Source organism: Callithrix jacchus, chromosome 7, assembly GCF_049354715.1.
Source record: "Callithrix jacchus isolate 240 chromosome 7, calJac240_pri, whole genome shotgun sequence".
In the NCBI taxonomy this organism is placed as follows: Eukaryota; Metazoa; Chordata; class Mammalia; order Primates; family Cebidae; genus Callithrix; species Callithrix jacchus.
This window is the reverse complement of record NC_133508.1, coordinates 63,235,163-63,245,114: the sequence shown is the minus strand read 5'-3', so window position 1 is coordinate 63,245,114 and position 9,952 is coordinate 63,235,163.

Genomic DNA, 9,952 nt, shown 5'->3' with positions numbered 1-9,952 from the left:
AAAACAAGAGAAAAATCTTTGACAACTTTGGGTAGAAAAAGCTTTCTTTTTCTTTTCTTTTCTTTTTGAGACAGAGTCTTACTCTGTTGCCCAGGCTGGAGTATAGTGGCATGGTCTCGGCACCTCAGCCTCGCATGTTCAAGCAGTTCTCCTGCCTCAGACTACCAAGTAGCTGGGACTAAAGGCATGTGCCACCATGCCTGGCTTTTTTTTTTTTTTTGAGATGGAGTTTCGCTTTTGTTACCCAGGCTGGAGTGCAATGGCGTGATCTTGGCTCACCACAACCTCTGCCTCCTGGGTTCAGGTAATTCTCCTGCCTCAGCCTACTGAGTTGCTGGGGTTACAGGCATGCGCCACAGTGCCCAGCTAATTTTTTATATTTTTAGTAGAGATGGGGTTTCACCACGTTGACCAGGATGGTCTCGGTCTCTTGACCTTGTGATCCACCCGCCTCGGCCTCCCAAAGTGCTGGGATTACAGGCTTGAGCCACCGTGCCCGGCCCTTAATTTTTCTTATATTTTTAGTAGAGATGGGGTCTCACTGTGTTTTCCAGAATGATCTCCATCTCCTGACCTCATGATCCACCCACCTCAGCTTCCCAAAGTGCTGGGATTATAGGCGTGAGACATCATGCCCCACCAGCTTTCTTAGAATAAAAAAGAAAATTAAATTAACCTTAAGACAAAAACATGATAAATTGGACTTTATTGACATTAAATATTCTATTCTTCTTCTTCTTTTTTTGAGATGGAGTCTTGCTATGTCACCAGGCTGGAGTGCAGTGGTGCGATCTCGACTCACTATAACCTCCGGCTCACTGCAACCTTTGCCTCCCGGGTTCAAGCGATTCTTCTGCCTCAGCCTCTGGAGTAGCTGGAACTACAGACACGTGCCACCAACACCCAGCTAATTTTTGTATTTTTAGTAGAGATGGGGTTTCACCATGTTGACCAGGATGGTTTCGATTTCTTGACCTTGTGATACACCAGCCTTGGCCTCCCAAAGTGCTGGGATTATAGGTGTGAGCCACCATGCCTGGCTAATATTATGTTCTTCTATAGATACCATTAAAAAAGTGAAAAGTTGGCCAGGCGCAGTGGCTCACGCCTGTAATCCTGGCACTTTGAGAGGCCAAGGTGGGCGGATCACCTAAGGTCGGGAGTTCAAGACCACCCTGACCAACAAGGAGAAACCCCATCTCTATAAAAATACAAAATTAGCTGGGTGTGGTGGCATATGCCTATAATTCCAGCTACTCAGGAGGCTGAGGCAGGAGAATTACTTGAACCCAGGAGGCAGAGGTTGCTGTGAGCTGAGATTGCGCCATTGCACTCCAGCCTGGGCAACAAGAGTGAAACTCTGTCTCAAAAAAAAAAAAGTGAAAAGGCAGTCTGGGCGAGGTGGCTTATGCCTGTAATCCCAGTTCTTTGGGAGGCCAAGGCGGGTGGATCACAAGGTCAGGAGTTCAAGACCAGAGATAATGAAACCCTGTCTTGACTAAAAATACAGAAAAATTAGCTGGATGTGGTGGCGGGTACCTGTAACCCCAACTACTCGGGAGGCTGAGGCAGAGAATTGCTTGAAACCTAGAGGCGGAGATTGCAGTGAGCCGAGATCACACCACTGCACTCCAGCCTGGATGACAGAGTGAGACCCTGTCTCAAAAAAAAAAAAAAAAAAAAAAAGAAAAGAAAGAAAGAAAGAAAGAAAAAGGCAAGCTCCAGACTGGGAAAAATATTTGTAATACATAGTTTTGACAAGGGATCTATATCTGGAATATGTGAAGAATTCATCAACTCAATAACTAGACAGTCAGCTGGGTGTGGTGGCTGAGATAAGTAACAGCTGGGCAAGGTAGTTCATGCCTGTAATTTTAATGCTTTGGGAAGCTAAGAATTGCTTGGGCTCAGGAGTTCGAGACTGGCCTGGGCAACATAGTGAAACCTTGTCTGTACAAAAAATACAAAAATTCGCCGAGCATGGTGATGCTTGCCTGTAGTCCCAGCTACACGGGAGGCTAAGGTGGGAGGATCACTTGGGCCTGGGAAGCCATGGCTGCAGTGAGCCCTGTTTGCACCACTGCACTCCAGCCTGAGTGACAAAGTGAGACCCTATCTCAAGAAAAAAAGAAGTAAGAAAGAAAGACTTGGTGTCGTGGTTCACGCCTATAACCCCAGCACTTTGGGAGGCCAAGGCAGATGGATCACTTGAGGTCAGGAATTCGAGACCAGCCTGGCCAATATGTCGAGACCTCATCTCTACTAAAAATACAAAAATTAGCTGGATGTGGTGGTGCATGCCTGTAATCCCAGCTACTTGGGAGGCTGAGGCAGGAGAATTGCTTGAACCCAGGAAGTGGAGGTTGCAGTGAGCCAAGATCACACCACTGCACTCCAGCCTGGGTGACAGAGTGAGACTCCATCTCGAAAAAAAAGTAACTCAAAGAGTTGAGTAAAGCAAAGAGTAAGAAAAGAGATGGAAAAGCAATAGACAAAGCTGTGTTGCAAGCAACACAAATGAAAGGAGACAGGAAGATGCAATTGGACTAATCAAAAACAGTTTTCTGGAGGAGGCAGGACTTGATGGGAAGCCTGGAAGGACAGTCATAGGGAGGTTTGTGAGAAAGAGGGTTGTTATGAGGGAGCAGGTGGACTTCATAGGAGTATGATATGGGAGGCACCCCACCAAGCCATTCAGAGTTGTTTCCTCTGGAAGTCTGCCAATCCCAAAATTGGAGCCTTATTTATTTTAGATCAGTGGAGCCCTCACTTTTTTTTTGAGATGGAGTTTTGTTCTTGTTGCCCAGGCTGGAGCGCAGTGGCGCGATCTCAGCTCATCACAACCTCTACCTCCCGGGTTCAAGAGATTCTCCTGGTTGGGCGTGGTGGCTCACGCCTGTAATCCCAGCACTTTGGAAGGCCGAGGCGGGCAGATCACCTGCGGTCAGGAGATCGAGAGCATCCCGGCCAACATGGTCTCTACTAAAAATACAAAAAAATTAGCTGAGTGTGGTGGTGCGTGCCTGTAATCCAAGCTACTCCAGAGGCTGAGGCAGGAGAATCGCTTAAACCAGGGAGTTGGAGGTTGCAGTGAGCTGAGAATGTGCCACTGCACTCTAGCCTGGTGACAGAGGGAGACTCTGTCTCAAAAAAAAAGAAAAAAAAAGATTCTCCTGCCTCAGCCTCCCAAGTAGCTGGGATGGTCATGCGCCACTACACCCAGCTAATTTTGTATTTTTGGTGGACAGGGTTTCTCCATGTTGGTCAGGCTGCTCTCAAACTCCTGATCTCAGGTGGTCTGACTGCCTCGGCCTCCCAAAGTGCTGGGATTACAGGCATGAGCCATCATGCCCAGCCGGAGCCTTAATTTTTTAAGTCGAGACCATATGGTCCTCAGGGGTCCTACTACCAACACATGGAATGAAGAGTTAAGCCATTTTCTCTTCTATCATTTGGTAACCTTTGTCTACTTAGTCAGAGTGCAAAGAATGAAATGGGCCCTTTGTGTGGGTTTCTTGGGTACATAGACAAGTCGTGGGAGGCTGGAAGGCTACTGATGGCCAAAAATAAGAATAGGCTTTTCATTGATCTCTTAAGAGGGTACTTGCTGCTGTTTCAAATAAACCCAGAAAATGAGTTTATTTCTTGCTAATATGAAGTCCAAAACATGTGTCCCTGATTGAAGAGTGACCTTCTGAATGGTGTGATTCAACAACCCAGACTCCTTCTACTTCATGGCTCTGCCTACATGACTCCAAAATGGTCATACTTATCAAAAGAGGAAGAAGAAAGAGCACAAGGAGCTGGATGCGGTGCCTCACACCTGTAATCCCAGCACTTTGGGAGGCCGAGGCAGGCGGATCACCTGAGGTCAGGAGTTTGAGACCACCCTCTCTACTAAAAAACAAAATTAGCCGGGCCTGGTGGTGCATGCCTGTAATCCGAGCTACTCGGGGGCTGAGGGAGGAGAATTGCTTGAACCTGGGCGGCGGAGTTTGCAGTGAACTGAGATTGCGCCACAGCACTCCAGCCTGAGCAACAAGATCGAAAACTCTGTCTCAAAAACAAAGAAAGAGCATAAGCAGGTGAGCTTGGGAGGATTTTTGGACAAATCACACCCGCTCCATCCCATTAGCTAGAATTCATCTGCATGGTCACACCTAAGAGCAAGGGTGCATGTAAATGTAGTCTAGCATGTCCCGGAAGAAAGGGAAGTAGACTAGGGGAGCACAAGTAGAAAGAAGGCACCTTGCTCACAGAACTTAATGCATAAAATAATTACCACTGATTGAACATCTGCTTTGTGCCAAACATGGAGCTAGGCACCTTGCTTAATTTATTCAGTTCCACTATACCTCTTCGAAGTAGGATGATAAAGAGAAAAAAAACCAGGGCCAGGTGTGGTGGCTCATGCCTGTAATCCCAGCACTTTGGGAAGCAAGGCAGATGGACTGCTTGAGCCCAGGAGTTCGAGACCAGCCTGGGCAACATGATGAAACCCCATCTGCACAAAAAATACAAACATTAACCAGGTATGGTGGTGCATGCCTGTAGTCTTAGCTCCTTGCGAGGCTGAGGTGGGAGAATCGCTTGAGCCTGGGAGGTGGAGGTTGCAGTGAACTCAGACTGCACTACTGCATTCCAGCCTGGGTGACAGAGTGAGACCCTGTTTCAAAAAAAAAGAAGAAGAAAAAGGAGGAAGAGGAGAAAGTGAAGGAGGAGGAGGAGGTGGAGGCTGAGAGGGAGGAGGAGGAGAGGGAGGATAGAAAGAAAAAAGGCATGGTTCGGAAAGTTTGGGTAATTTGCTCAAAGTTAAACAGCCAGTGGGTGGTGAAGCTGAGGTTTCAAATCTGGATCTGTCTGATTTCAGAGCCCAATGTAGGAGAGCCCAGTTTAGTCATGGAAGGGGATTTCTTTTTGTCTGTGGTCTTTATTAATATTTATATCTAATCTATATAAACCACATAATAATAATAAATCATTTTTAATGCATCTTCTAATACCTAGTATATGTTTTTCACATAATTGGTGACCAATGTTTGTTTGAATAATACATGTGCAGTGTTTCCAGGTATAGGAATTCCTTTCAGGCCTTTAAAACAATCTTTTGAGGTGATATTATCCCCATTTTACTCATTAAAAAACTTAAAGCTAAAAAACAAACGAAACTAAAGCTCAGAGCTGTTCAATGGCGGTAAGATCACAAGATCACACTGTAAAAACAAGATGTGAACACAGGTTTTCTAATGAGAAGTACGGTGCTGATACCAGCTCTAGAAGGGTGACCTTGGGTAGTAAGTAATTTAATCTCATACTCATTAGTAAAATGAGTATAATCAAAGCCTTCACTCCATAAGTAAATAGAGGCAATAATACTTATAAAGCATTTATTACAGTGCTTGGCATCTGATTAGCACTCAATAAATGTAAACTATTGATTAAGGGATTTAAGTTTTTTGATTTAAGTTGATTCCATTTGATTTACGTTACCTGATCTTCCACTTTATTCATGTATAAAAGGAAATAATAACTACTTAGCTAGGTTGTTTTGATGATTAAATGAGTCAGAGCATTTAAAGCTTCTAGTAAACTGCTTAGCATATGGTAAATGCGAGGAAGAAACAGAGTGCCTTTTGACAAACCGCAAACCAAAGTCATAATTTTTTCCTCCAAAAAATTACATGCCAGGTGAGTGCTCAAGAAATGTTCTTTGAATGACAAATGAGCAGATGCCATCACTGCAGTATATGGTGTAATAAATAAATTTATTTCTTTTCTTTCTTTCTTTTAAGACAGACTCTCACTCTGTAGTCCCAGCTGGAGTGCAGTGGTGTGATCTCAGCTCTCTGCAACTTGCACCTCCCAGGTTCAAACAGTGCTCCTGCCTCAGCCACTGGAGTAGCTGGGATTACAGGCATGCACTACCACGCCCAGCTAATTTTTGTATTTTTAGTAGAGACGGGGTTTTGCCATGTTGGCCAGGCTGGTCTTGAATTCCTGGGCATGTGTGATCTGCCCGCCTCAGCTTTCCAAAGTGTTGGGATTACAGGCATGAGCCACCATACCCAGCCTCACTAAGTAAATTTTATTGTTCTTTCTTTTTTTTCTTTGGAACAGGATCTTGCTGTGCTGCTGAGGCTGGAGTGCAGTGATGGGATCTTGGCTCACTGCAGCCTCAACCTCCCAGACTCAAGCAATCCTCCCACCTCAGCTTCCCAAGTAGCTGGGACTACAGCTAAGTGCCACCATGCCCAGTTAACTTTTTATTTATTTATTTTCTTTCTTTCTTTCTTTTTTTAAGATGAAGTTTCACCATGATGGCCAGGCTGGTCTTGAACTCCTGACCTCAGGTGATCCACCCACCTCGGCCTCCCAAAGTGCTAGGATTACAGGCGTGAGCCACAACGGCCAGCCCCAGTTAACTTTTTAATTTTTTTGTTTTGCCATGTTGCCCAGGCTAGTCTCAAACTCCTGAGCTAAAGCATTCCACCTGCCTTAGCCTCCCAAAGTGCTGGGATTACAGGTGTGAACCACCACGCCCAGCTAATTTTAGTTTTCTAAAACATGTTGCCGGCTCACACCTGTAATCCTAGCACTTTCGGAGGTTTAGGCGGGTAGATCACCTGAGGTCAAGAGTTTGACACCAGGCTGGCCAACATGGCGAAATCCTGTCTCTACTAAAAATACACAATTAGCCAGGCATGGTGGCAAGTGCCTATAATCCCAGGCTGAGGCATGAGAATTGCTTGAATCCAGGAGACAGAGGTTGCAGTGAGCCAAGATCACACCACTGCACCCCAGCCTAGGGGATAAAGCAAGGCTCTGTCTCCAAAAAAATTAAAATAAATAAATAAATAAAACATGTTGCATACCAGGCGGCTCACTCTGTAATCTTAGTGCTTTTCGAGGCTGAGGTAGGAGGACTACTTGAGCCCAGGAGGTTGAAGCTGCAGGATACTATTATTGTGCCACTGCAGTCCAGCCTTGGGGACAGAGTGAGAACCTGTTTAAAAAAAAAAAAAAAAAAAGGAAGAAGAGAAGAAATAACCTGAATAGCTATATAACTCAGGAATTAAATGATGGTTTAACATTTTAAATCTATCTATGTAATTCACCTCATTAACCAACTAAAAAACAAAACAAAACTTATAATCATCTTAAGTCCAGAAAAAAAGCATTTGAGAAAATTCAACGTTTATTTATGATAAAAATTTTCAGCAAAGTAGGAAGAGAAAGAAACTTCTTTAGCCTAATAGAGAGTATTTAGAATACTACAGATAACGTTACACTTAATGATGAAAGATTGAATGTGTTCCTCCTAATATCAGGAAGGCAAAGATGTTTTGTTTAATATTGTACTAGCAATTCTAGCCAGTGCAATAAGGCTAGCAAAAGAAATAAAAGGCATATAGATTTGAAAGGAATAGGTAAAACTATACTGTTTTGCAAAGAACAAGAATATCTTGGCCAGGCATGGTGGCTCATGCCTGTAATCCCAGCACTTTGGGAGGCCAAGGTGGTGGATCACTTGAGGTCAGGAGTTTGAGACCAATCTGACCAATATGGTGAAACTTCGTCACTACTAAAATTACAAAAATTAGCTGGGCATGGTGGCATTCACCTATAGTCTCAGCTACTAGGAACGCTGAGGCAGGAGAATCGTTTGAATGTGGGAGGTGGCGGTTGCAATGAGCTAAGATTGCTTCACTGCACTCCAGCACTCCAGCCTGGGCAACAGAGCAAGACTTTAAAAAAAATAAAATAAAAAATTTATTTCTAGAAAATTCTAAGGATTCTAAAAATAGCTATTAAAACTAAGTAAGTTGGCCAGGCGTGGTGGCTCACACCTGTAATCCCAGCACTTTGGAGGCCGAGGCAGGTGGATCACCTGAGATCAGAAGTTGGAAACCAGCCTGGCCAACATGGTGAAACTCTGTCTTTACTGAAAATACAAAAAAATTAGCAGGGTGTGGTGGTGTGCATCTGTAATCCCAGCTACTCAGGAGGCTGAGGCAGGAGAATTGCTTGAATCTGAGAGGCAGAGGTTCCAGTGAGCTGAGATTGCACCACTGCGCTCCAGCCTGGGCAACAAGATTGAAAAACTCCATCTCAAAAAGAAAAAAAAGATTTCTAGTACCAAAGGTTGGCAAGGGTATGAAGCAACAGGAACTGTCATACATTCCTGGTGGGAGTGTAAAATGGCACAACTGCTTTGGAAAATAATTTAGTAATTTTTTTTCTTTTTGAGACAGGGTGTCACTCTGTTGGCCAGGCTGGAGTGCAGTTGTGTGATCATGGCTCACTGCGGCCTCAACCTCCTGGCTCAAGCAATTCTCCTACCTCAGCCTCTTGAGTAGTAAGGACTACGGGACTACAGGTTCGTCACCATGCTCGGTAATTTTTGTATTTTTATTTGTGGCTTGTTGTTGTTGTTTGTAGAAATGGGGTTTCACCATGTTGCCAAAGCTGGTCTCGACTCCTGAGCTCAAGCAATCCATCTGCCTCAGCCTCCCAAAGTGCTGGGATTGTAGGCATGAGCCACTGCACCCAGCCTAGTAACTTTTTATGTAATTAAACATTCACCTATCCTGTGACACAACAATACCACTTTTATTTACCAAAGAGAAATATAAACTTGTGTCTACACGAAGACGTACATAAATGTTTACATTAGCCAAAAACTAGGGGGAAAAAAGAATGTCCATCAACAGATGAAAGGATTAAGCTTTGGCATTTTCTTTTTCTTTTTTTTTTTTTTTGAGACAGAGTCTAGGCTAGAGTGCAGTGGTGCGATTTCAGCTCACTGTAACCTCTGCCTCCCAGGTTCAAGTGATTCTCCTGCCTCAGCCTCCTGAGTAGCTGGGACTACAGGTGTGTGCCACCATGCCTGGCTAATTTTTTTGTATTTTTATTAGAGAGAGGGATTCACCATGTTAGCCAGGATGGACTTGATCTTCTGACCTCATGATCCACTGGGCTCGGCCTCCAAAAGTGCTGGATTACAGGCGTGAGCCACTGCGCATGGCCTGCTATGGCATTTTCATTCAATAGAATTCCCTTCAGCAACTAAAGAGAATGAGCTACTGACTTACAACAAGATGGAGGAATCTTCATGGATGTTATGTTGAATGGAAAAAGTCAGACACAAAAAGAATATACACTGGATGATTCCATTTTTATTGTGTTCTAGAACAGGCAAAACTAACTTATGGTGACAAAAATCAGAACAGCGATTGCCTCTGGCACTGAAGGAATTGAGAGGGGACACAAGGAATTCTCTGGATAATGAAAATGTTCTATACCTTGAGAGTGGTGTGGGTTTCACAGGTGTATGAGTTTGTCCAAACTCATTCAATTGTACATTTAAAATCTATATATTTTATTGTATGTAAATTAAACCTCAGTATTGTTGATATAAATACACACGTGGAGTTCCCTCATGGTCTGTCAGCCTGCAGTTAGCAAGATAACCCCTTCTCCTTGAATCATGGGTGATTAACAACACCAGCCAGTTAATCTGCAGGCAGCTCATCAGAACCCCCAGGAGGTGAGCTGGCAGTTCAAACTCATCTCCCTGGCAGAGGCTCTCATTCTGACCCCAACCAATGACCATTCCCAGGCCTTACAGAATGCTGATCTTGCTGGTCTCAGCCAACCAGAAGGAACTTGACCCTTGGGAGGGCTCCTCTATCAAGACACAACGTGCTCAACTTTGCAGTCAGAGATTTGGGGGTCCAATTCCAGCATCAGGCTTCCTTCAGCACTGTGTGACCTCATTTAACCTCCCTGAAATTCAGCGCTCCAGAAAGGCAAGGAGCCAATTGCTCTTATTTTAGTATCATCTGTGTCTGGGACATAAGTTTCTTATTTTTGTGTTTTTTTAATTTAATGTTTTTTGATGTCTCGTCTCTCTCTGTTGCCCAGGCTGGAGTGCAGTGGTGCAATCATGGCT